This window comes from Alexandromys fortis, unplaced genomic scaffold (assembly GCF_014885135.2).
Source record: "Alexandromys fortis isolate MF-2015 unplaced genomic scaffold, M_Fortis_MF-2015_v1.1 scaffold_55, whole genome shotgun sequence".
Classification (NCBI taxonomy): Eukaryota; Metazoa; Chordata; class Mammalia; order Rodentia; family Cricetidae; genus Alexandromys; species Alexandromys fortis.
Genome location: NW_026067936.1, coordinates 7436692 through 7460283, shown reverse-complemented (window position 1 = coordinate 7460283; position 23592 = coordinate 7436692). Strand labels below are relative to the sequence as shown.

The 23592-nt window shown below is 41.1% G+C and overlaps 1 protein-coding gene across 1 annotated transcript in view; it reads left to right on the top strand.

The window, feature by feature from the left end:
* Positions 1–23592, top strand: part of Nrg1 (neuregulin 1) — a 961794-nt gene that overhangs the window by 716159 nt on the left and 222043 nt on the right. The gene's annotated exons all lie outside the window — the stretch shown is intronic.

Below are 23592 nucleotides of genomic sequence, written 5' to 3'. Positions count from 1 at the left end.
CTCTGTCCACTTCTTCTCCTGCCAGTTCTGCCTGCAGTGCAGGCCACCCAGTGCTCGGCAAATGTCCTCAGTTGTAGTCTGACGCTGTCAGCTCTCTCTCTCATTGACCCCGTTTGTCACTCAAAAGCCAGATAGTCTCTTCTGGGCCTGTATCCCTGCCCACTTACTGCCCAGGCCAGTCCGCCACCTGCTTCTCTGCAGCTCTGTGGTGCAGCCCAAACTTCCTGTTGATTGGTGGACATTTGAGATCTGTAATAACATGCATGAAAACTGAAAAGTTAACATGAGCATGAACATTGGTCTTAAGAGAATTTAGCTTCAAGTTGCTTCTGAAATGCACCTGGTGCCCCAGCAAGTGTAGAATCTACTTGGAGTCACTTGGACAACCTTTCAACTGCTGTGTTATCTCTGTGTCTCTGACCTGTTCTAGGCTTACAAGGAAGGCCACTTCTCCATTTATCCAGTTGGCCACTAAGTGTATCCTCAGTGGAGAACGGGTCTCTTGGTTTGCTTGCCTGGTTTATTTCTATTAACTCTAATTGGGAGTTAAACATTTATTTGCGTATTATTAAAATCATAAAGTACTATCATTAGGCTTTGTGTTTTGATTAAAATTTTCCTTATTTAGAACACAATAATGATGACAATTTGCATGAAATGAAAACTTAGCCTGTAAATAATAAGCATTTAAGAAATGCCATAATTACAAGGAAATTTCAGTATAATTAAAACACCCTGCTTCTTGCTTGCAAAAGGTCCTTCAGCTAGGAAGGAACTGAAGGGGATCTGGTTTCTGGCCATCTATTCTGCCTCATCTCCCAGTTATATTTGTGATGCAGAGATAACAATTGTCTTCTTTGCTTTCCTCTTCCTTCTCCTTTCCTCCTCTTCCTCCTTCTTCTTCACTTCCTCCTCCTCTCCTTCACTTAACCCAATCTGTTCCCTAACTAACGGTCCTCTGGCCTCAGCTTCCTAGATGCTGGGGTTACAGATAGGCACCCGCTCGCCAAGCTGCCGATTGTCTTGGCTGTCTTACGTTCCAGGGCTGCTGTGTCCATTAGACCTTAGTTACTCTGTTTGGCGCCTGCTCTCTCTTGACTTCATTACTCTCTACATGCCGTGTCACTAAAAACAGGCTTCCATTGCTGCGTGACTAAAAGTAAGCTTCCGTTTGTTCTGTAAGACCCAACTCAGTTGTGGGTTCCTTTGCAAATGACTTTGCCAGTTTCTCAGAATCATAGTTAGCTCCTTCTTTTGAGTCATTCCTAACACTCCTCCAGCATTATATATTGTGTGTATTACACACACACATGTGTATATACATACATTATATATATATATATATATATATATATATATATATATATCTTCTGTTTTGGCTCTGATGTTTCATTCCTTAGTTGTTCATATGCTTGTGTGCTTTCTTTTCTTGGCAGTACGAGCTCTCCAAAGGCTAAGTGCATGTTTTATTTTATATCCCCCATACTGGACTGTGGGTGTGTGTGTCCTAATTCCCCTGGATCTGGACTTGAGTCCAGAAAGCCCCAGCTACCTATCCTGTCTTCTCTGCTGTATACCATGCTGGTGTTACAGATGTGTGTGAGCACACCTCACTGTTCACATGGATTCAGGGGATTTGAACTCAGGTCTTCATGAATCTGTACTGCATCCTCTCCCCAGTACTCTGGAGTTTTGAAATTTAATATTAGTTCTCAGCTTCAGTTCCCTTCTCTGGATGTAGTCAGTGCCAGGTGTCTGACATACACTAATGATACGAACCTAACAAACGTGGAGTAAAGAGAAGAGAGCCTTTTTATTAAAATCCCTAAAGTCTGTTTTTATAAAATAACCATAATTAGCAAAAAAAAAGTTTTCAGTGTTTAAATGTCTGACTTTCCACACACAAAAAAATTACATTTGGATGTCCTCTGGCATTGGGTGATTGTACTGTCTCAAACTTAAAAAGAAGGGAAAAAAAGATAAACCATATTTTGGTCTGAAACTGCTGGTTCAAACTTGGGGGGTGATTTCAACCCCGCTTACAACTCAGTTTCCACTCCTGGAGGACACAGCCTCACCCCAGAGAACTGGAATCCACTTTTGTCTGTTTGGCTTCATACGCCATTGTGAGGACAAGGTGATCTGAACAGCTGTCTCTTTGAGAGTTCGTGTTGTCCTTGTCCTTTTATGGTATCGCTTGGAAACTTCTCAGGGTCCCTCCTAAAGGTCTGGTTCTCTTTCCAAGTCAGCCTTTAATTCCGGGACGAAAAGCCAGTGCCCTTGTGCTGGTCTAATCCTGAGGGAACACCTAGCTGACTTCGGACATCCAAGAACAAATCAAATGAGCAACTCTCGGTCCATGGATGTTGGACTCCTGGCTGCCAGCCCTCCTGTTCTAGGGATTAGAGTCCTTGTACAGGCCATTGGCACTGCTGGAGGCCAAAGGCAAGGCCCACAGTGTGAATGGGAACACAGACTGACTTCCGTGGATTAGAACCATTGCTCTAAAAAAATCTAAAGGATTTCTTGCACAGAGGAAACGTGTTTACTTGGGACACTTGTCACCCAGTCCCTTTCACCCAGATGCAAATGAAGACTCTTCAGCAGAAGCTTGTGGAGTGGGGGACTTTGAATGAACCTTCAGTCAGACCTATTCTGAAGGCAACACAGGCTACACAGGCGACACATGCTTCGGATTGTAGCACGCCATTGGAAGAGTATTTCGGCAGACAGCTGTCTCCTACAGCACCACAGCCTCACCCCGATGGAAAAGGTTCCTGCTGGCGAATTCACTTTCAGTACTTCCTTCCCGATTTCATCCTGCCTTTTGAATTGTTAGCTTAATCCCATGTCTAGTATGACCAATCATTGGGCCCTCCATTATGTTATCCAAATATTTTGCACTGGACAAAGTGTCAATCAACCTTGCACACCTGTGTTACTGATTTCATCTTAATTCTCACAATTGTAAACTGCAATAAAAGCAAAACTAACATGCTCAAGCTCTCTTGTCTCCTAAAACTCTTGATTCCTGAGAGAGCTGTTCCATCCAACTTTCTAATGTCCTGTGTAAGAACATATAATGTGATGAATTTGGTCTCCATGTATTTCAACACCTCGTATGAACATTCCTAAATGATAAAGAATTCGGTTTCATAACTAAATGTGCTGCGGTGTCTGGTGCCCAAAGTTCCACTTGAGTAAATGCATTGCCAAAGCAAATCAGAGGAATTTCATAAGACTGGGAATGTTAAAGTCAGCCTTCCCTTGGCACTGTGATCCTAATGTATGAGCAGAATGTATGAACACATGAAACCATGAAGATGGGAGGCCATTATCCTCTGGTCATTTGGGAAAGACCCAACAAGAAAATGGTTTAAAGACTTCCTAAGGTTTGTGGTGCTTTCTGAACTATAGGCTCTATGAAACAGGAAGGCAGAAGTCGAAATGCAGTGGGGTCAGCGGAGCCTCAGATAGCACAGAGCTGTGTGACATCTGGTGACAGCAACATTTTCAAGTTCAAAGGAACATCAAGACCTGGCCCAAGACCTAGATGACAATTTCTGAAAGCGGGCCTGTTAGGTGTGTTCCCAGTGAAGAATGATCAAGATTGTGTGAGTCTGGACACACAGACAAAGCTATTAAGTCATGGAAGGTAAATGTTTAAATCAATAGCTGGTCATCATTCTCCCATTGAAGCGGAGTTGGCAAACGTGTCCGTGGAAAACATAGCCAAGAGCTTGCTGGCTCACTCAAATCTTGTCATCACCAGGACTCTAATATTTAAGATTAATGTTTCAGAAGTCTTCCAAAATTTCACTTGGAGTCTGATTGAAAGACCCCTTGGTATTTATCCACAAGCAACTTTAGAGATCTAAATTCATTGGAATCCTACCTACAGTCTATGGGGAATGGCACCCCTGGACAGACTTGTCACAAATGCGAGTTCTTCATTACTTCACTCAAGCCGTAGACTCGTTGCACCAGGAGGATGAGGGCAGCACCCATCTATCCAGTGGTTCTCAGCCTTCCTAATACCGTGACTCTAATACAGTTCCTCACACTGTGATGGCCCCCCTCCCATTATGAACTTATTTAGTTGCTATTGAATAGCTGTAATTTTGCCACTGTTATGAATGGTAATATAAATGTCTGTGTTTTCCATGGGTCTTAAGTTCAAGCCCCAGGACAAGAACCTCCATTCAAACATCTCCTGTGATGCTGACGAGCACTCAAATTTTGCAACTGCTGCTCGAGAGTGAGGAAGAGGCAATAGGCCATGATTGCAGGAGCAGCTCTGCACCAGCCTTGGCAGGTCCTGATGCTGCTCACCTTTGGTCCACATCTAATCAGTGCCTGGGAGGCACGTGGCTTCTGTCACTTGTCTAGAACCGAAAAAGGAAGCAGGATTCTTCTCATACATGCCTGGTCACGTGGAAAGAGATGACGTCAGAGCTCATTGACACTTGAAATCCTGAAGACCCAAAGAGACCAAATTTATTTGTCTTGAGAAATTTTAAAGTTTTTTTTTGTTTTCAAGATTCCCTAAATTTCATCATTTCTTTATGAATATTGACTCAGCTTGCTTCCTTGCTTTACTTCCCATATCAAAATAGTAGAAGCTGAGGGTGGAAAGGAAAACGGTCTGCCATCTGATCTGCCCTTCAGATGGTGTATTTATTCATCTTCTTCTAATATATTCTCTTATATATTATATTATATATTCTTCAACACTGTTTTGCCTTTGTCCCCTGTATATACTCCTTTTACAAGCTTTTGTGTGTAGGTGACTATATAAATTCGTGAGTATAAATGTATTTATGTGAACATAAAATAGCATTTTTCTCTACGATGCATACATGGAGGTTAGGGTACAAGCTCAGGGATCAGTCCTTGCTTTGACTTTGTTAGAGACAGGGTCTCTAATACAGAATTATCAAGTTAGCTTTTCCAAGGGTTTTAAGGTTGCTAGTTTTGTCCGCTTTAACTCCAGGGAGTCACTGCTTAATTTTAGTTACAACCCTTTCCAAAAAATCCCTTCAATGAGACTAACTATACTTACCTCACAGAAATCTTGGAAGATGAGGTAGAGTAAAAAAAAATCTATAAAAAACCTGGCATATTGTCTAATATATAAAAATAATCAGTTACTTAATATTAATACGATTGCTTTAGTTACTATAGAAACCTCTCCTAATTTATCTTAGATTAGTATCCTTGGATTAATCATAAGGAACCAATTTACAAGAAAATCAGTCTCATTTTATTAGAGCATAAATAGGAGGTATTTAGAATTCAAAGGACTCTTTGAATATATTATTCTTCTATGCTTGGAAGAAATAATGTTTCTACAAGTTTTCTGATCACTCTGACAAGGTAAAAAAGGATGTTTTGCTTTTTAAAATTTGTAAGGATGCGAGGAACACGCAGATGTTTGGTTTTGAAATGAGGATGATACAGGGAAATGAATGCTGTCTTACACAAACACAGTAAGACCTTCACTTCCATCCTTCATTTCAGTTAACCCTGTATCACTGGGCAAGTATCAGGAGGAGAGAACCTCTGCCTGGATGTTTTCATTTAGAATGGACCACAGGGCTAATTATCATGGCTTGAATCTGACTGACAAAAATAGCCTGTGACCAGGCATGGTGTGGCTCATGTCTTTTATCTCAGCATTTGGGAGACAGAGACAGGAAGATTTCTGAGAGTTCAGGGACATCCCGACCTACAGATTGACCCTGTCTCAAAAACCAAGCAAACTAACAAATAAACAAACATCAACTTTGTGATTTGAAGTCTTGTTCTCTGACTGCAGTATCATTTAAAAATGTGATGGCACCCTTAGAAAGTAGGGCATAGATGCTATTAGGTGCCTAGGGAGGGTCCTTTGAAAGCTACCTGTTTCCTGCTGTTGTGAGGTGAGCAGCATTGGTCACATGCTCCATGAACTGAGTTCAGGTTTTTTGTCTTCCCTTATGTTGTTTCTATTGGGTATTTCGGTCGCTATGATACAGAAGTAGCTGCCCTACTGTCTGTGTAGGTACTAAAGGAGAATGCTGTCTATGTCACAGCCACAGACATCTCCAGGATTCACGTCCATGGAAATGAGTGGTATGCTCCCATGTGCCCAGATGAAGGCCAACCCCGATACCCTTGGATCTATGATAGCGACTTCCTGATCTTGAGTCGCTTCCTCCATGCTGCTTCTGAAGCCAAGGGGACGCATGAACAGCTGGACTATCTTTGGTTTTAATTATAAAATAATATGGGTTGTGACTCTATATGCTTTTACTGCAGCGTGTTATCTTAAAAGAAGGATAGCTCACCTCCGTTCTCTGTGTCTAGTGAAATATGCTGTGTAAGAAATAGCAGTGTATGATATGTATTGTATGCAGTCTACGCTCTGTATGGAATCCCCATAGCTATTTCACTTTTACTCTTCAGAGAATTTTATGCCACTTGCATGGGAAACTTCAGTTAAAACACAAAATAGCAATTCTCTCCGCAAATAGTCACAGATGGCAAGGCGCCTTCAAGACTCCAGGACCCAACACCGGACTCTCCAGGGCTAAGCAAACTCTGCCAGGGCTCAGGGACCTGTAGTACTGAGTTGTTTACTTGCTGGGTCGTGGTATTGGCTGCCAGACAGTTGACTTTCAGTTGACCTTGCCTGGTAAGTTTTGAACTTTGTTCTCAGTATTCTCCATCAACTTTTGCTCCTTCCCATTGCCCTTCCTCCTCCTCCTCCTCCTCCTCCTCTTCCTCTTCCTCCACCTCCTCCTCCTCCTCCTCCTCCTCCTCCTCCTCCTCCTCCTCCTCCTCTTCTTCTTCTTCTTCTTCTTCTTCTTNCCTCCTCCTCCTCCTCCTCCTCCTCCTCCTCCTCCTCCTCCTCCTCCTCCTCCTCCTCCTCCTCCTCCTCTTCTTCTTCTTCTTCTTCTTCTTCTTTTTTTTGAAAACATGTATCCACGTGCAAAACCTCAGTGTATACACACCGGATCTGAGTTCCTGCACTTAGTTCCTGAAACCCCTAGGAGGATTGATAGACTGCTATAAAAAGAAATGGTTAAGAAACAGAATGGGTCCTTTCTTTGTCAAGACAGTGAATTCACACTCAAGGGTTTCTGCACAGAGAAGAACGTACAGGAACCCAAGACAGTCTAAAGCAGCAGTTCTCAACCTAAGCGCCACGACCCCTTAGGGGGTCCCATGTCAGATACTTATATTATAACTCATGACAGTAGCACAATTACAGCTACGAAGGAGCAATGAAAAATAATTTTATGATTGGGGGTCACCACAACATGAGGAACTGCATTAAAAGGCTGCAGCATTAGGAAGGTTGAGAGCTGCTAAAGGAGCCTTGACTCTTTCGGCTGTGCTAACATCTGTTTTCAGCTTGTTTTTTCCCTTTTTTTAGGCTCTTTCCAGTGTCTCATGCTTACCATCCTAATTCTCTGGAACTTTTCACAGGAAAAGATATAATAGGGATGAATATGATCATAATGTATTATACACATGTAAGAAATGCCATAACAAAACCTATTATTTTATATGTTTATTTTATATAAATAATATAAGCTAATGAAAAAAAAAACAACAAAAAGAATTTTCCGCCCTACACTTAGGCATCTTTTTGTTGCTACATTTTTATTAAATTTAATAAGTTTTTCAGTAGAGTTATGTTATGAGGGTTAAGTTCTTTGCAGTGTTTGTCAACAGTAGAAATAAAACTTTGAAACATATCTTAGACAATGGCACAGTTTTTTAAGTTAAAAACTAAAGTATGGATGGAGGGCTAATTAAAACAGCTTTTGCATCCAAACGTAGAACTTAACGACTTTGGCCAGATGCACCGCTTAGGAAAACCTTTTTGCAAGTGACTTTCAGTGCGCCCCTATGCTCATCCCCCAGTTGGGGGTAATTAAGTGTTTTTCTCTCTGTTAAATTAGGAACTGCAGAAACAAGAAGGCTCCAGGCTTCCATTGTGAGCAGAGCCTCTTTTCTTGTTCACTGTGTTCAAAGAATCTCAAAAGGCAGTAGCCTAGTGACGCTGAGCCCATTAGGAGGAGAGAACGCAGAGTTGAGTGGAGATGCCCTTAGGCTCACACAGATTAGGGGTGCTTTCTGAACTGCTCCCCGGGAGAATTCTCTTCCTCACAATCATCTCCCATCCCAGAAATAACAAACTCCAAATGACCCTACCCAAATAGTTACTTCTTAAGATGCTCGTAGCTCAATTCTTTCTTCTTTGCTTAAAATCAAATGCAAGGAGTAATTCGGTGGTTTAGAAGGGAGCTTACGACTGTCATCTGTGGCTTCATCTAGTTAAAAACCAAGTAGCACAGAAGGGAAGTCATTTCGGTGGAGACACCGTTACAACTTCGTAAATGTTTCATATGAAATTTCAATTCTACAATCTTCCCTGTGGTAATCATCACGCCTCGGCTGTTTTGAGTAGAGCGGAGTGGGCCATTATTAAAAATAAAACAAAACTCATTCCAAGTTACCTTTATTCTTTCAAGAAATTTTTAAACAAATGCATATAGACCAAATGATTTTGCTGTAAGTTGTAGGGATGTGCTGACTTGAAAGGTGATGAGCTCCCTACTGTTGGAGGATTTCAGGTTCAGGTTGGGTGACTCCCAATGATGCTGGAATGGAGAGACATTGAGGTCCCCTCTAATCCTAAGATTCTATCATTATAAAACTTACCACTTTATGAGAAGAAGAAGGTGTTTGCAAGAAAATGATACTTGTTGGTGACAAAGGCTGTGCTGTAATCAAGTGATTTTATGCTAACAGGACCTTCTCAATCATACTGCGCTGGGAAGAGCTGTCCCCACCTGTAAGGTGCTTGTGTACCAGTGTCCCTTATCAACCTGACTTCCTGTCTGCTGTGATGATGCCCGTGTGTGATCGCAACATATAGGAGGCTCAAGCAGAGGCAATAAAGCAAGGCTCTGGCTCAGAAGTCAGACAGACAAACAGGCAGGCAAGCAAGCAGGTAGACAGACAGACAGACAGATGGATTTCAATAATAATAATAGTAACACATGTCTACTGTAGAACATACAGAAAGTACAAAGTACAAATCAATCTTTATTGATTCAGTGGCAAAGTCCACTTAAAGTTTGGGGCATTTTGATGTATTTTTCCCAGAAGTTTTTTTTTTATTAAGGATAAAACTGAATTTTCAAATTATGTACCCTATTTTAACCTGTTCTTTATGTTCTTGAAATAATTATGAAAAAGTGGTCCATTTAATTCTATCAGGACAAAGTAGGCAAATGACTCATCTCTGTGGAGGATGGTCAAACACTAGTTCTATTTGCCATCAACTGTGACCATATTACAATCAGATGTGATAACAAATTAACTGAAGTAATTTAAGTGGTCATTTATGGAGGCTGAAAGAACAGTCAGAAGCAACAAAAAAACAATATAAAAGATAAGGCTAGGCCTAGGCCTACAGCTCAGTGTTAAAACATGTTCGTAGCATGAATGAAGCTTTGGGTTCACCCTCGGGACCTAGAAAAAACACTTATAGTAGAAACTTATAGTTTTTTTTAAATACATTTTTATTGATTTTATTAACCAGTTTACAAATCACAATCCCATAGAACCTAGACAACAACAAGGACCTAAGAGAGACATACATGGATCTAAGCTACAAGGGATGTAGAAAAAGACAAGCTCTCCTGAGTAAATTGGGAGCATGGGGACCTTGGGAAAGGGTTGAAGGAGAGGGGAGAGACAGGGAGGGGAGCAGAGAAATTTATAGATCTTTATAAAAATAAAAATGTAGGAAAGTTAATGTTCAGATATATTCAAACTGATTTTTTTGCCTTGGGCAAATTTCTTCCTTTTTATCTATATATTAAACTTCAGTATTCTCAGGAGTAAGTTCTATATACCCCATTTCCTAATTGTCCAATATAATGTTTGCAATAAGAAGAACACTTCTGGATCAGGATATAATTCCTAGTTAGGAGTAGCTTTTATTCTTATCAAATATTCTCTAAGAGTTGGAAACATAGACAATTTATGAGAAATGGTTCAGACAAAATTTAAAAGTTGAAAAATCTCACTCCTATGATTCTGAAGTCTTCCTCTTTGGTTCTTTGCTTCAGGACTGAAACGGTCAGTTGGCAAAACTGATTGCAGCTGACAGCAACCAGGGTGTTTTCTCACACCCATGTGTGCACTGTGTTGGTCTATCAAACAGGTCTTCTTGGTGTAACGCATCAGGCCAATTATTTTGGGACATAATCATTGCATCTAGCAGACTGGCCATAGGCAATGCATTCATGACTATCTAAAAGAATTCCTCTATGTGTGCTTCAGAAGGAGCTGGAACAGAAACTGGATACTTACTTTGCAGTAATCTATAATAGAGAAAGGAAACTTTTTGTTAAGTGTTTAGTTTCTTATTTTAAAAAAAGTCCTGAACATTCTATCAAAAATCTCCAATATGATATACGTTTCCTTGGCAGATTTCTTTTGTTTTATAATATCTTTTTCCTCAAACCAGAGATTAAGAAGACAGTGATGTTCGAAAAGACATGGTTTTGTTATCTACTGACTGATTTTCATCTCATTAACTCACCATAGGAAGCCCCAGAACATTTTAGATATTGTTCAGAAGAATTCGTTTAAAATTAGAAAGGAGGGGGTGGAGGACAGTTGAATGAGGCATGTGGAGTTCTCTGTCATTTGATTCTTCACAACCCTATTTTAGGTTTTATCTTTATACTAGAACCCACGGGCTCATTATTACTAATATTTAAATACATGCAGAAAAAATACAGGAAAGAGCTCCCAAATCTGGACTCCCTTCTGTATTTAAAGCTAAGTTCTTTTCAACACTTAATCAATAAATCCAAGCTCCCTTCAATGTACTCATCTCACCTGATCTTTATTGTGATCTGTGTGGTTTAAGAAAAGTGGGCACGCATCCTTACCCTCCTTTACACCTAAAACTGTAGATTTAGAGACATAGTAAGTTGCCCAGAGTTACGTGGCTAGCAGAGCAGACTAAGGATGGAATCCATCTCTTCCCAGCTCAGATGTCCAGATACAAATATTTTTCTGCTCTGCTAACTGAACTTTGCTGATTAGTTTCATAAAAATTGACTCTTGCTGTAAGGAATTTAACATTTAATGGAATTTAACACTGTATGGTATTCACCTTTGACCTCTAAAATAAAATTCAAATGATAGGAACATGAAATTCGGCATAATTATCATTTCTTAGGATATGCAGTTTTCAAGACATCTGGGCCTGGAAATTGTAACCCGGGTAACCACGCAGCTAACCTTTCTCTAATCCATGTCGCCCACAGCTTTGCAAAGAAGCGTGCATATATCCTTAATCCCCTGATAGACAGTGGGAAGAAAATAGCTTTCCCTCTTTTTTTAATTTCATCAGTTAGAGGATATTGAGTCAAGCAGCAAAGCAACAATGAACTTACTGAGGAATAAAAGTTCATTTTCATCAATATATCTATGCAAGAGAGTTTGGAGAAAATAGGTAAAATTCAGAGTGGCATGGTTTGGAGGCTTACAGCCCATTCTTAATTTAACTATAGTAGGAGAGCTTGGGCAGGAGATGAAGTATAGGAACTGGTGAGGAAATAAATTGGGAAACTAATGGCAGGCCAGGGTTGTGTTTAATAAGATCTGTTTATTCCTAGTAACCTGTGTGCCCGCCTCCTTTTGATAATAGTTGCTTTTCTCTTTCTAGAGATGAGGGCAGCCCCTTAAAGGGAAACACATCGCCTGCTCTCAGATACACAAGTAAATTCCTCCCTCACTTCTTCCTTCTGCTTTGCCTTCTAAGCAACACAACTCTTCTGCTGTCATGGCAGAGCTTAGAGTAGCGGGAGGTGTCCCATTACTGCTCCCAATCTGAAACTTTCTGAAGCTTCACTTTGCAACAAACAGCCCTATAAGTGGACTGAGAAGGAGTTAAGAGTTAAGAGAGCTTTAAAGGGGAAGGAAGAGAATCAGACCAAGAGCCAAGAAGCAGAAAGGGGAAACCGGAAGCGTGTGCCTGTCTTGGCCTGTCTCCCTGTGCTGGCAATAGGGGAGTCCAGTTAAACAACTATGTTTCATTTCAAGAGCGAACTTCAGGAGGGGATGGGGGTCCTCTGACCTTTGACCTTTAGCTGTATGGGCAATAGGGAACTAGTAAGGGATCATTTCTGCGGAAAGAAAAGGAAAGCAATGATTACTGCTTAGAACAGCTGAGTACTGTTTTGGGGTCCACATGGCAGCCAGGCAGGATTTCCAGAGACTGGGCCTGCCGAGTGTTGAGGTGCTGGTTGGGGGTGACTGAGCAGTCACAGCTGAGGGTATTTGCTGGCGTAGGAAGGAACGTGTTCTGAAGGGGTTCAAACCATGGAGATGTTAAAGTGTTCCAGATGATATCAAGTCTTCCACTTTTAAGTTTTCAGGCTTTAGGGAAAGGGCAGTTTGGCTATTGGTAATGCCGACTCACATAACTAGAACAAATTGGATCAAAAAAGATGGATTGAGTTTATAAAGAGGCAAAATAACTCAGTGGCAATGAGCAGTTAACAAGTCAGAGATAGTTAAAAAGCTAAAATTAGTAGGAGTGGAACACTGTGGTAGTAACCCCTAGTCTAGGGAGGAAGCCCAAAGCATTATCATCATCTGGGCATTGATAAGTTTATTATACTTCCAAACACATAATGGTTTCTATGTTTTAATCAGGGACACAGAGATATTCTCAAAGAGGATGTGGAAGAGTCAATCCTGTGATCCAAAGTCATTCCCAAGGCTAGATACAGGCATAGTGGCAAACCCATATAATGCCAGCACCTAGGAGGCTGATACAGGACTATGATTGTGTTTCAAGCCTGGACTGCATAGTAAAACGTTGCCGCAAAACAGTGTGGAAGAGTGAAAGGGATAAGGAAGGAAAGGAAGGGAAAGAGGGAGAAGATGGAGGGACCGAGATGACCCTCTTTGATGTGGGGCCTTATGAAAGTGTCCTGATCCAATACTGGCAGGTGACAGTGTGAGGGACTTGCTGAGCGGTGATGAGGCCGTGGGACAGAGACAGCAACTGCTCATACAGATGGGAAGTTTTACCTTAGTTTCTTTCCTAACCACCTTGAGACTCAAGATCAACAACCTGTGATCTTCATAAGCAAAAGCACAGGGACAGAAATCCCTTCTGTGGCATAAGACAAGTTCCACAACACGAAGGGGGCCATCTCTGTTTGCTGTGCTGGTGACCCTCATCAGGCTGTGTCAAAGGGGAGGCAATGTAACAAGGACTTTCAGTTCAGACTGGTTGAGCCATAGTCTTCTAACCCTGTGCCAGCATTCGACTGGTAGATTTTTTTTTCCTCTTTAGGACAAACAACACCTAAGGTGGTGAAGAAAGAAAAAACAGTGGCTGTCTGTAGGAAGATAAGAATTAAGCAAAAGTCCTTGAGCCAAAAATCACAAGAGCTTCAATAGCCAAAAGAACTGGCCCCTGGGCACGTTTTCCTCCTGTCAACTTCAATCTGGAAAGGAAAGAGCAAGGAAAGGCTCAAACCGCCCCCATTTGATCAGACCTGTGCAGACAGCTAGGGGCTCGCTTGTTAGGAATTCTTATCGTTGCTGGCTCTGGTAGAGGTCAGCTGATGTCAGCTCTAGCCCCCCAGCAAGGAAGCAACCCCAGTCCACTTCTTCTTTGTCAAAACCTCCTGCGGGGAAGAACAGCTTTCCCTAGGACCAGAATAACTAAAGACAGGTTAGCAAGAGAAGAAGCCTTCCTCTGCAGAAGCCCAAGAGTTTGCATAAGAGAAATGAAGTGTAAAAAGTCAGACCAGTGGGGTATATACCCCTTTAGCAATGGAAAGCAGGTTTCCCTTCGGAGGGTAAAAAATTACGGGCAAGTGAGAAAATATTAGCCTGGAGAGTGAGGGAAGATGAGGCTGTTTTTTAGTAAGGTCTATTCGTAGACGCAAACTCATCCCAGTGTTGACTCCCTATCTCTGCATGGCGTACCTATCTGACTTTGTCTCTCACCTGTCCCAGTAGTTCCCTGCCTGGGACTCACTGCCCCTCGTTCCATTGCCCACTGCCGCTACTCGGGACCTGCAGTGTTTTATTTTTACCATTACACCTTACACTCATTTAGTCAGAGATCTTAATCATTACTGTATCAGCCATCTGCTTGCTTGGTGGTGGGACGCTGTGAGATATTAGTTTAAGATGTATTACAGTTGTTTATGCTGTGGAAAATTTGTCTAATGATGCAAAGATGTGTTGTGTTCTTTTATGTTGCATTTGCTTAGCTCTGCAAAGCTGTGTTACTTTGCTTGTCTAAAATGCCTGATTGGTCTAATAAAGAGCCTTAACGGCCAATAGATAGATGGGAAAGAGGGACAGGTGGGACTGCCCTGCAGAGAGAATAAATAGGAAGAAAAATCTAGGCTCAGGAGAGGAAGAGGAGCAAAAGGAGAAGGAGAGGAGAGGACAGGAGGGGCCAGCAACCCAGCCACACAGCCACACAGCCACACAGCCAGTCACAGAGTAAGAAGGAAAGAAAGATATGTAGAATAAAGAAAGGTAAAATATAGTTAAAGATAAATGAGATAATTTAAGCTAGAAAACCTGGCTAAAATTAAGCCAAGCAAAAGTCCAGGCATTCATAAATAAGAACAACTCTCTATGTGTTTATTTGGGATCTGGGTGCCAGGCCCCCAAAACGTAAATAAATAAACAAACAAACAAACAAAAACAACTCCAGTAGGATAGCAGCTTGATTATATTTGTTATTCAAATTTTCACTGTATAGTAGGGGAGAGGGAAAATCTATAAATACGTTCACGACAAGTTGCAAATCCACATGAAAAACTCCCCTCAGATGTGCGGAAAATGGCAGTATGCATTGTAGTAAAAAGTAGACAAAGGAACTGGATCCTGAAGCCAGGTGGTTGCAGGAAGGTGATGGAGGTAGGCGGGGTATGTGGGCACAAGCATCTGTAAAATTTAATTACAAATGTTCTTGGTGGGAGGACTCTAAAATGTACAAAGAGAGAATAATATTTAGGTGGAGATTAAGGTCAGCCTGTGACCACAGAGATCTGACTGATCTCTGTCATACAGTAAGTGTATGATCTGCTTTCTTTCTTTTAGGAAAGTAACTTTGGCGGTTGATAAAACATAAATCAACGTGAAAAAAAATTGGTGGTAGGGGAGTCAAGAGTATATTCTCATTACCTAGTTGAAAAGTAATTGGGGATTCCCATCTGTGCTTGCAGTAGGCATGTGTGACATTACTTGAAGTAATTCAATAGTATGTAATAATCATTTATATACATATGCATATATATATATATATATGTATATATTGCACAGGATACAAAGATTTAGATCAAGAAGTTTTGTATACTTGGAACTCATGTCTGGAAGATTTGCTAAACTAAAATACAGTTATATGAGACAGTACTGTAGGGTTTCCAGTTATGAGAAAGAATGCCTGTGATATGCATCTTAACATGAAAATATGCTCCCTGCATGATTTTTCTGTTGGGTGTATGAAGGTGGGAGAATGCCAGCAGAATGATGGCAGCTGCCAATCTGATATACAGAATTCTTAAGTAGCTATACAGTTTTCAAAGTGTGTGTGTGGCTTGAATTACTGACTTTATTATTCTCATTTTTTTTTTTTTTTGAAATCTAAAAGTCATGGAGGAGAACTTCTAAAACAGTTTTGATCAGAAGTGAGATGAAAGTAGTCACATTGGGCTCCAGAAAAACCCTGAGAGTCATGAGGATAGCTGGGGGGAGATGGCTTGATGTGTGAATGATACAAGACAGAGAGAGAGCAGAAGGGATGAAGGGGACAGTAGCTTTCTAAGGTAGATGGTTTTGCTGGTGTCCTTGACAGAGATAGAATGGCGATGACACCATAGGTATTACTGACAGTGAGTGAGTAAGCTTGGTCTGAAGCTGCCCAAGGCTGCTCTGCCGGCATCCAGATGCTTGCCTAGCTCTCTGCTGCTGTCCACCTTCTCAGGCATCCGACCATTAGGAAGACTTCTGCAGTATGTGTGCTCACTAGGTCGGGGGGTATGGAGATGGTGTTCGTAGAGGTTAGCATTTCATTCCTCTTGATTCTTTTACTGTCCCTCCATTCAGTGCCCTCACAGTCTTTGTTAGAGGTGAGAAAAAGATGTCCCATGGCCTGTGATAACCTAATCTTTGTTCCCGTATGCTTGTGTGTTGATGTGGCGTAATAACCAGGCTAGCTTTACTATGAAACAGCAAAATTTAATGAAGGGATAGCTTACAACACCAGGGATCCAGTGATGGGCAGGAAATACAAAAGGGACCAGCGGGGCTCATGCCCGCCAGATTTATACATAAACATTAGCCCGAGGCGAACACGCCCCTCTTTGGGCTGGGCTTCCCCTACAGTGTGTGAACATGTGTTTGTGTGTATGTAAGTGTATGTGAGTGTGTGTGTGTCTTTGTGTGGGTGCATGCATGCGTTTGTGTGTGAATGTGAGTGCATGTGTGTAAATGTGTGCAAATGTGTAAATGCATGTGTGCAAATGTGTGTGTGTGTGTGTGTCAAGCTTAGTCCTAGAGAGAGAGGACTCTTGATGTAGGGGGAAAATGTCTTTTCTCCAAATAGGGAAAATACATGGTCTACACAGAAGGCAGGGTAGAGAGAAAGAAGGAATGGAGGAGAAGGTAGTAAAAAGAAAGAAGATTCCAGCCGGGTGAAGAAAAAGGCAGAAGACCAAAGATTGTAGGATTCTAAGGAGAGAGAGAGAGAGAGAGAGAGAGAGAGAGAGAGAGAGAGAGAGAGAGAGAGAGAGAGAGAGAGAGGAAACTTGTGTTTCATACACACCCCACCCCCAACCCCTGTTAATCTGCTGAGACCCTCAGGGCACCGGACCGATAGAGTGGATCCTGCCCTTCTGTTCTTGTTTGTTCCATGGCTGGGCCAAGACCGAGACTATGAGGAACAGTGAGAGAAAACAGATTCCAAAGAAGGAAGCCTGACTAGGTTGTGGCCAAGAAGCATCTGATAGCTACAAGGGACTCAGAGCATTGCCAATGATCCTCTGGTGGGAAGGTACCACAGTCCTGCTTCTGTCCACTGTGCCCAGCACCCCCCCCCAAAAAACAAAAACAAACAAACAAACAAAAAACAACGGTGAATTCTTTTCATCAGTGCTTAAAACTTTTGAAAAATAAGGGTGTATTTTTTTTAAACCTTTGGATTTGGGCTGAGATTGGGTTATCTACCAGACCAGGTAATATGGAACGATTCCAATTTACAGAACAACCAGATATTGGTGTTCAAACTACAGAAATATCCAACAGGGTATTTTTTTTATCAGCAAATACATCAATAAGCAAATCTCAGTGATCATGCCTCACTGTCTCTTCTTAAACTACACTATACAGATCAATACAGCCTTATACACACACACACAATTTGCGAATTCTCAACACTTAAAAAATGCACACAAGTGGGCAACTGCAGCTTAGGGAAATGCATCATCAGAAGTCTTCACATTCTTTGCTTTTATAGGCATCTTTCACCTTTACTCTAATTTCCCTAAGCATGTGTGTTTAGCACTGGTTATCCAGAAGTGTCTTATTCAGAAAAGAAGAAATAGTGCTGAGGTCCCTTTAGCCTCTTGTGCTGTCTGGGCTTGACAATGTTCTCATTATGTGTTAAGTAGAACCCAACTGAGTTGTGATGGCTTGTGTTTGAATCAGCCAAAGTAATCAGTGATGTCGAAGTAAAGACTCACAGCTAAGTGAAGTTAAGCAGCCTATGTGAAGCCTACAGTCTGCTGTAGGGGAAATCTCAGCTCAGCTGCAAAGTTGGGTGGTAGCAATAGACTAGATACATGCAGTATTCCCAACCCAGGGGGAAGCTAGGGCTGCCAGCAAGTTAATACAGCGGACAGAAACAGTTATCAGTGGAGAATGATGCAGGCAGAATGGTGAGTTTGAGATCGGCTTTACTGACAAGGTCATACAAAATATGGAGCTTTAGGAACGCCTTGGCCTGTGAATCCCTTTCCATAACCCAGGACTAATGACAGAAATAGACTCTACTAGAGGCTATTGGGTTAGGAGGAAGAATGAGGGGAAGATAGGCTTTTAGAGGAGCTGGAATATTAGTGAGAAGTCCCTTCTGTTTATAAATCAAACACACACACACATAGTCACTATTCTTATAAAATAAAAATGAATCAAATTACTTCAAATATCGTGCTTTCTTTGTAAAAGGTTTTGGTCTAGTTCATATAGTTAGAAAATTAGCAGCACTTGACCTGACTTAACTTGGCATGGCACAACATGGTAGCACAATGCAAACCTGTGGGCTTTAGAGCTATAAAAACATCTGCAAAATCAGTGATACTTTTAGTCCTGCTTCTACCTTTGCTTGCATCTCAAAGGGATCTATACTAACAGCTAACGTCCACTGAGCAGTTGTTCTTTAGAGTACTGCTATTTCATTTGTTCTGTTCATGCTTTTGATGACTAGTGCAGATGGAGCACAGAGAAGATTGGGAACTTACTCAGGACCACAGAGTTAGGTGAGTGGTTAGACCAGGAATTGAACCAAGCAGACCGATTTCATCATTTACTTTCTTAGACCCCATGAACACCACACCTATTGCCTCCCTGGTATGGCTAGCGTGTTCAGAAGTAGGTTAGATATGTTATTAAGAAGAGTTTTCATTCTCCCTGTCTTGAGGGTCATAAGTTTATTGCTTATAATAAACAGGCCTCTATTTTGCAATCAAAAGCAACAAGAAGAAATGGAACAAAAATTGCTAATCTTTTCAAAAGAGCATGGTATCTGTTTGAGATGATGTGAGCTGAAGCTTCCCTGGCTTTCGTTTATTTATTTTAGTTTTGGAGAGAAGGGAGAGAGAAGCACACAAAAACCTGGACAGTAATTGGGGCCTGTCTGTATGAACGGAGATGTGTGTACCAGGCTGTTTTAATGAGGTTAGAGAGGTGCCACTTTATGATCAAATATTAAGCATAATGTTTATTTTATTTGGGGTAATTCTCTGCATTGGCTGGTTTTCTGAAGTGTATGTGTGTGTGCGCGCACACACAGTGATATTTATCAATCTTTTCAGTTCCTTTTTACTCTTCAACATGTTTAAGCAAGCGATCCCTTTCCATATAAGGGGCAAAAGAATTTGGAGCAGTGAGGCAAGATGACAAGGAAGAAATGTTTCCTGTCTCAGCAAGAAAGGGACAGGAGTGAAACTTCTTGCAACATTTAGCTCTTTGGGAGAAGTGGCTATAATTTCTCCCGTAGCAGTTTGAATTAAAGGTCTAGGAACATACTTCTTATAGAAACATATCCAAGGGCTCAGGTTTTGCCTGTCACACGTGATCAGTGGGTCTGTGCCCATCATATATATATATATATATCTCGAACTCTCCGTATTAGGAATTCCTGGCCCTGATTCATGCAAATCCAACGAGAAGGTTCATGAGATTAAAAAGTGGTTGAATCATTTTCAAGGATAGAAGACTCGTTGTGGTTTGAACGAGATGTCCGCCATCATCTTGGGCCTTTGAATACTTGGTCCCCAGTTGGTGATTCTGTTTTGGTAGGCTTAGGAGGTATGGCCTGGCTGGGAGGAGTTTGTTATTGGGGCAGGCTTTGAGAGTTTCAAACTCAAGTCATTGCTAGCTTGCTCTCTGCCTGGTGCTTGTGGTTCAAGGTGTGAGGCTGCATCCCCCTGCTCCTGCCGCCATGCCTTTGTCTCTGCCATCATGGACTCTAACCCTCTGGAAATGTAAGCCCCAATAAACTGGTCTATACGTTGCCTTGGTCACGGTGTTTTATCACAGCTGCAGAAAAGTAACTAGTAGGAAATGAAAGAGCACCCACCGCTTTATATGTCATGAAACCTGCATCACACAGCAAGGATTTTGTGACAAATAATTCAGTTGGTCTGTGACAGCACACCGTGTGGCATTCCAAGTGACTGGATAGATGTAGGTGAACTAAGGAAGGATCGGTTTTCCTGTTTTCCCATGCCAACCAAAACAATACTTCTGCTTGGAGAAAGAGACCATCCAAATGGATGGGAAGAACCGACCAGTGGCCTGCATGCTCTGGAGGAATTTTACACTCTTTAAGGACCAATTAAGATGTGAGGCGGTACTGATTAGCAGTGCTAATTGAAATTTTTTTTTAACGAGTTCATAACCTACGTACATTTCCCAGCTGTGTATGAAGGCTCCCAGGGGTTGGCAAAGCTGAATCATAATATCTCTTTGCCAAGACTTGCCTGCAAATTCTTAACCTTTTTTTTTTTGTTTGCCAGGAACAAAGAAAAATTGTTGTAAACCTAGCTGCTGTTGTAACATATGAGCAGTCTTTTCCTAAAATGCAAATTAGACGAACGAGAACCATGACGTCATTTGCAGAATGCAGTCATGTTTGGCTTCTGCTGTTTTGTGTATATACGGGTTCATACCTCACTTGATATATTTTATTATGTTTTACAATTTTCAGAGCACTTGCATATGGGTAATATCATTTGATCTTTTCTTAGACCTGATGTCTTTAATATACTTCATGTTTGAAAATCATAATAGCTGAATTTATATAGTGCTTGTAACACACGGCAAATGTTTTGATTATTGCTATATGGAAATTTTTTATTATGTCTCAACATGTAGGTTGCACACGAGGCAAAAGAAGCCATTATTAATATTATTGACACATAAAATGGATTTTCAAATATTACCAAATGTATCTGGGTCCTCTTTAATGCAGAAATAATATTTAACAGTTGGGTGGTTACTCATGCCAATATGTAGGAACAACTAAGTATTTTGTCAGGTGGATCACTGTTGAAACTTTGATTACCCTTAACATTTGAAACATTGAAAAGTTAATTGTTTTTTCTTTAAGGATTTATTTTTATTCTAAATCCGTTGGTGGTTTATCTGCACATGTGTCTGTGAAAGTACCAGAACCCCTGGAACCAGAGCTATAGACAGTTTTGAGCTGTCACGTAGGTGCTGGGAATTGAAGCCATATCTTCTCGGAGAGTTGTTAGTGCTCTTAACCCCTGAGTGTCTCTCCAGTCAGAAAAGTTGATTGTTAATGTACAGCTTACTAATAAATCTACTTCCAACGAAGTTGTATTTTTGATTTAGAGCTTGTTATTGTTTAAGAAATACCTTAAAAGGTGTTCCATTGCCTCAAAATTGTGCTTCTTAGAAGAATTCACAGTGGCTCAGAATATAAGAGACGTAATTGTCTGTAGTTGTAAATGAAGAATTATCAAAAATAACAATTCATAGCTTTGTTTGACAGCAACAACTACGCCCAGAGTTGGCATCTAATCTAGAGCAGTGGTTCTCAACCTTCTTAACGGTGTGACCTTAATACAGTTCAAGTTGTGGGGACCCCAGCCATAAAGTCATTTTCATTACTACTTCAAAACTGTAAACTTGCTGAAAACTTTATTGCTGTGTGTCTGCCTGTTCTATGCGCATGTGCCTGGAACAGTCCAGAATGGCTGGGGCCGTAAGTGAGTTCTTTGCTCTCCATCTTTACTGCCTTTACTTTTCCTGGGCAGGCTCCCTCAGTGGACCCTGCTCCTGCTGTGCACTCTGCTCCTGCAATTGCTGTGTGACACTTACCCCCATGTACTTCACTAAGGAAGCACTGCTGATCTTTCTGGCCTGTTTTAAAGTTACACGGAGGACTCTTTCTAACAAAGCCCGAGTCGCTATGCCCTGCTATGCACTCTTTTAGTCTCTGGGGCTATGTGTGTCTTCTTAGTTGTGCATACATATGTTGCCGACATAAGAATATTTTGTATTAGGGAACGCATCTGCAACGAACAGGGCTCAGTGGGAAAAAGCTGCATCAAAGCAAGACACGGGGTGTGTGTGTTTATCAGTCATGCATCTTTATGTATTTTGTATTGTTAAAATGCATATCCAACTCTGTAAAATATAAAAATTTATGACTATAGCCCTGCCTTTAAATATTTTATTAGTTCTCTGAGAATTTTGTACAATGAATTTTGGTCATATTCCTTTCCCTCTCTCAACTCCTCCAACATCCACTCCACTTCTCTACTCAACTCACCTACCCACCTAACTTGGTTTCCTTTCGCCCCTGTATCACGCATGAAATGCAATTTGTAATGCCTGTATGTTCTGGATATGTGGTCTTCCCTGGAGCATGGCCAGCTTGCCAGCGACTATTCTCTTAAAGAAAACTGACTCTTTCCATTACCCATCAACTGCCTATTAGTAGTTCCTTGACTAGGGGAAGGACTTTGTACCTTCCCCCTCCAGGCAGGGATTTGGTCTGGCTTGAGACTGCACGGGTCTTATAATGCTACCCTTGAAAGCTGTTATAACATGTATAGTCACCTAAAATTTAATTTATAGTCATAAATTAATTATAATTGATTTGACGTTACTAAACTCTTTGAGATAACCAGGATATAGTCCACCTGCTCCCAAATAACCACTCAGCATCTTACTATTAAATACAAATGCTCAGACAATAGCTCAAGCTTGTTGTTACCTAGCTCTTACAAGTTAATCCATTTATATTAAACTCTGTGCTACCCTGAGGTTCATGGCTTTTGCCTCCTTCCCATTTCATGTTTCAGACTTATTCTTCCATCTGGCTAGCAACTCCAGACTCTGCCCTTCTTCCTCCCTGCCTTCTTCTAGTCTGGCTCTCCTGCCTAACCTTATTCTGTTCAGCTATTAGCCTGTCAACTTTTTTATTAAGCCAACCACAGTGACACATCTTCGCAGTGGACAAAAGGATTACTCTTACACTTTACGTTAGCCCATTTTCCTTATTTATGCTCTTCCACGTGGCAGTACCTGTAACACTGCACGTTCATCTCCTGCTCCCTCTGCATCTACAGGCGACTCCTCATCCCATCATTCTCCTAGTCTGGCTCTTCTGCCTAACCTTATCCTGTTCAGCTATTGGCCAGTCAGTCAGTTTTTTACTAAACTAATCATAGTAACAAATCTTCACAGTGTACAAAAGGATTATTCCACAGCACCAGGACATATCAAAATCTTAAGGAAAATATCTGTTTGTTTTAATAAACAATATGGGATAGGTCTGCAGTCAAGATTAGTTTGCTCAATGGATAATTTTACTATAAACATAAAATATTCTCTAACTCCTAAGTGAATTTAATTGATAGGTCTTATCACAGATTAAAAGATATACTTTATTAGGCTAAGTGATTATTAATGATTTCTTATAGATGAGTCTTTAACTTAAAGAAGCAATGGCTTCAAATACTAATAACAGCAAAAAATCACAATAATGCATAGAGTATTTATAATCCATAGATTTGAAGTGTTTGAGGCCTGCAGAGAAACATCCACAAATTGGAATACCCCTGAAGTATCGTTTGAGAAGCTAACAATAATGTCTCAAATGTCTTGTATTGTTTTCTTTCAATTTCTACTCTTGAGACATTAAGAGTATGCAAAACCCTGTCAAATAACACAGGGAAGGTTCAAGACGCAGGCAAACAAAGTCAACCAGAGTGCTTT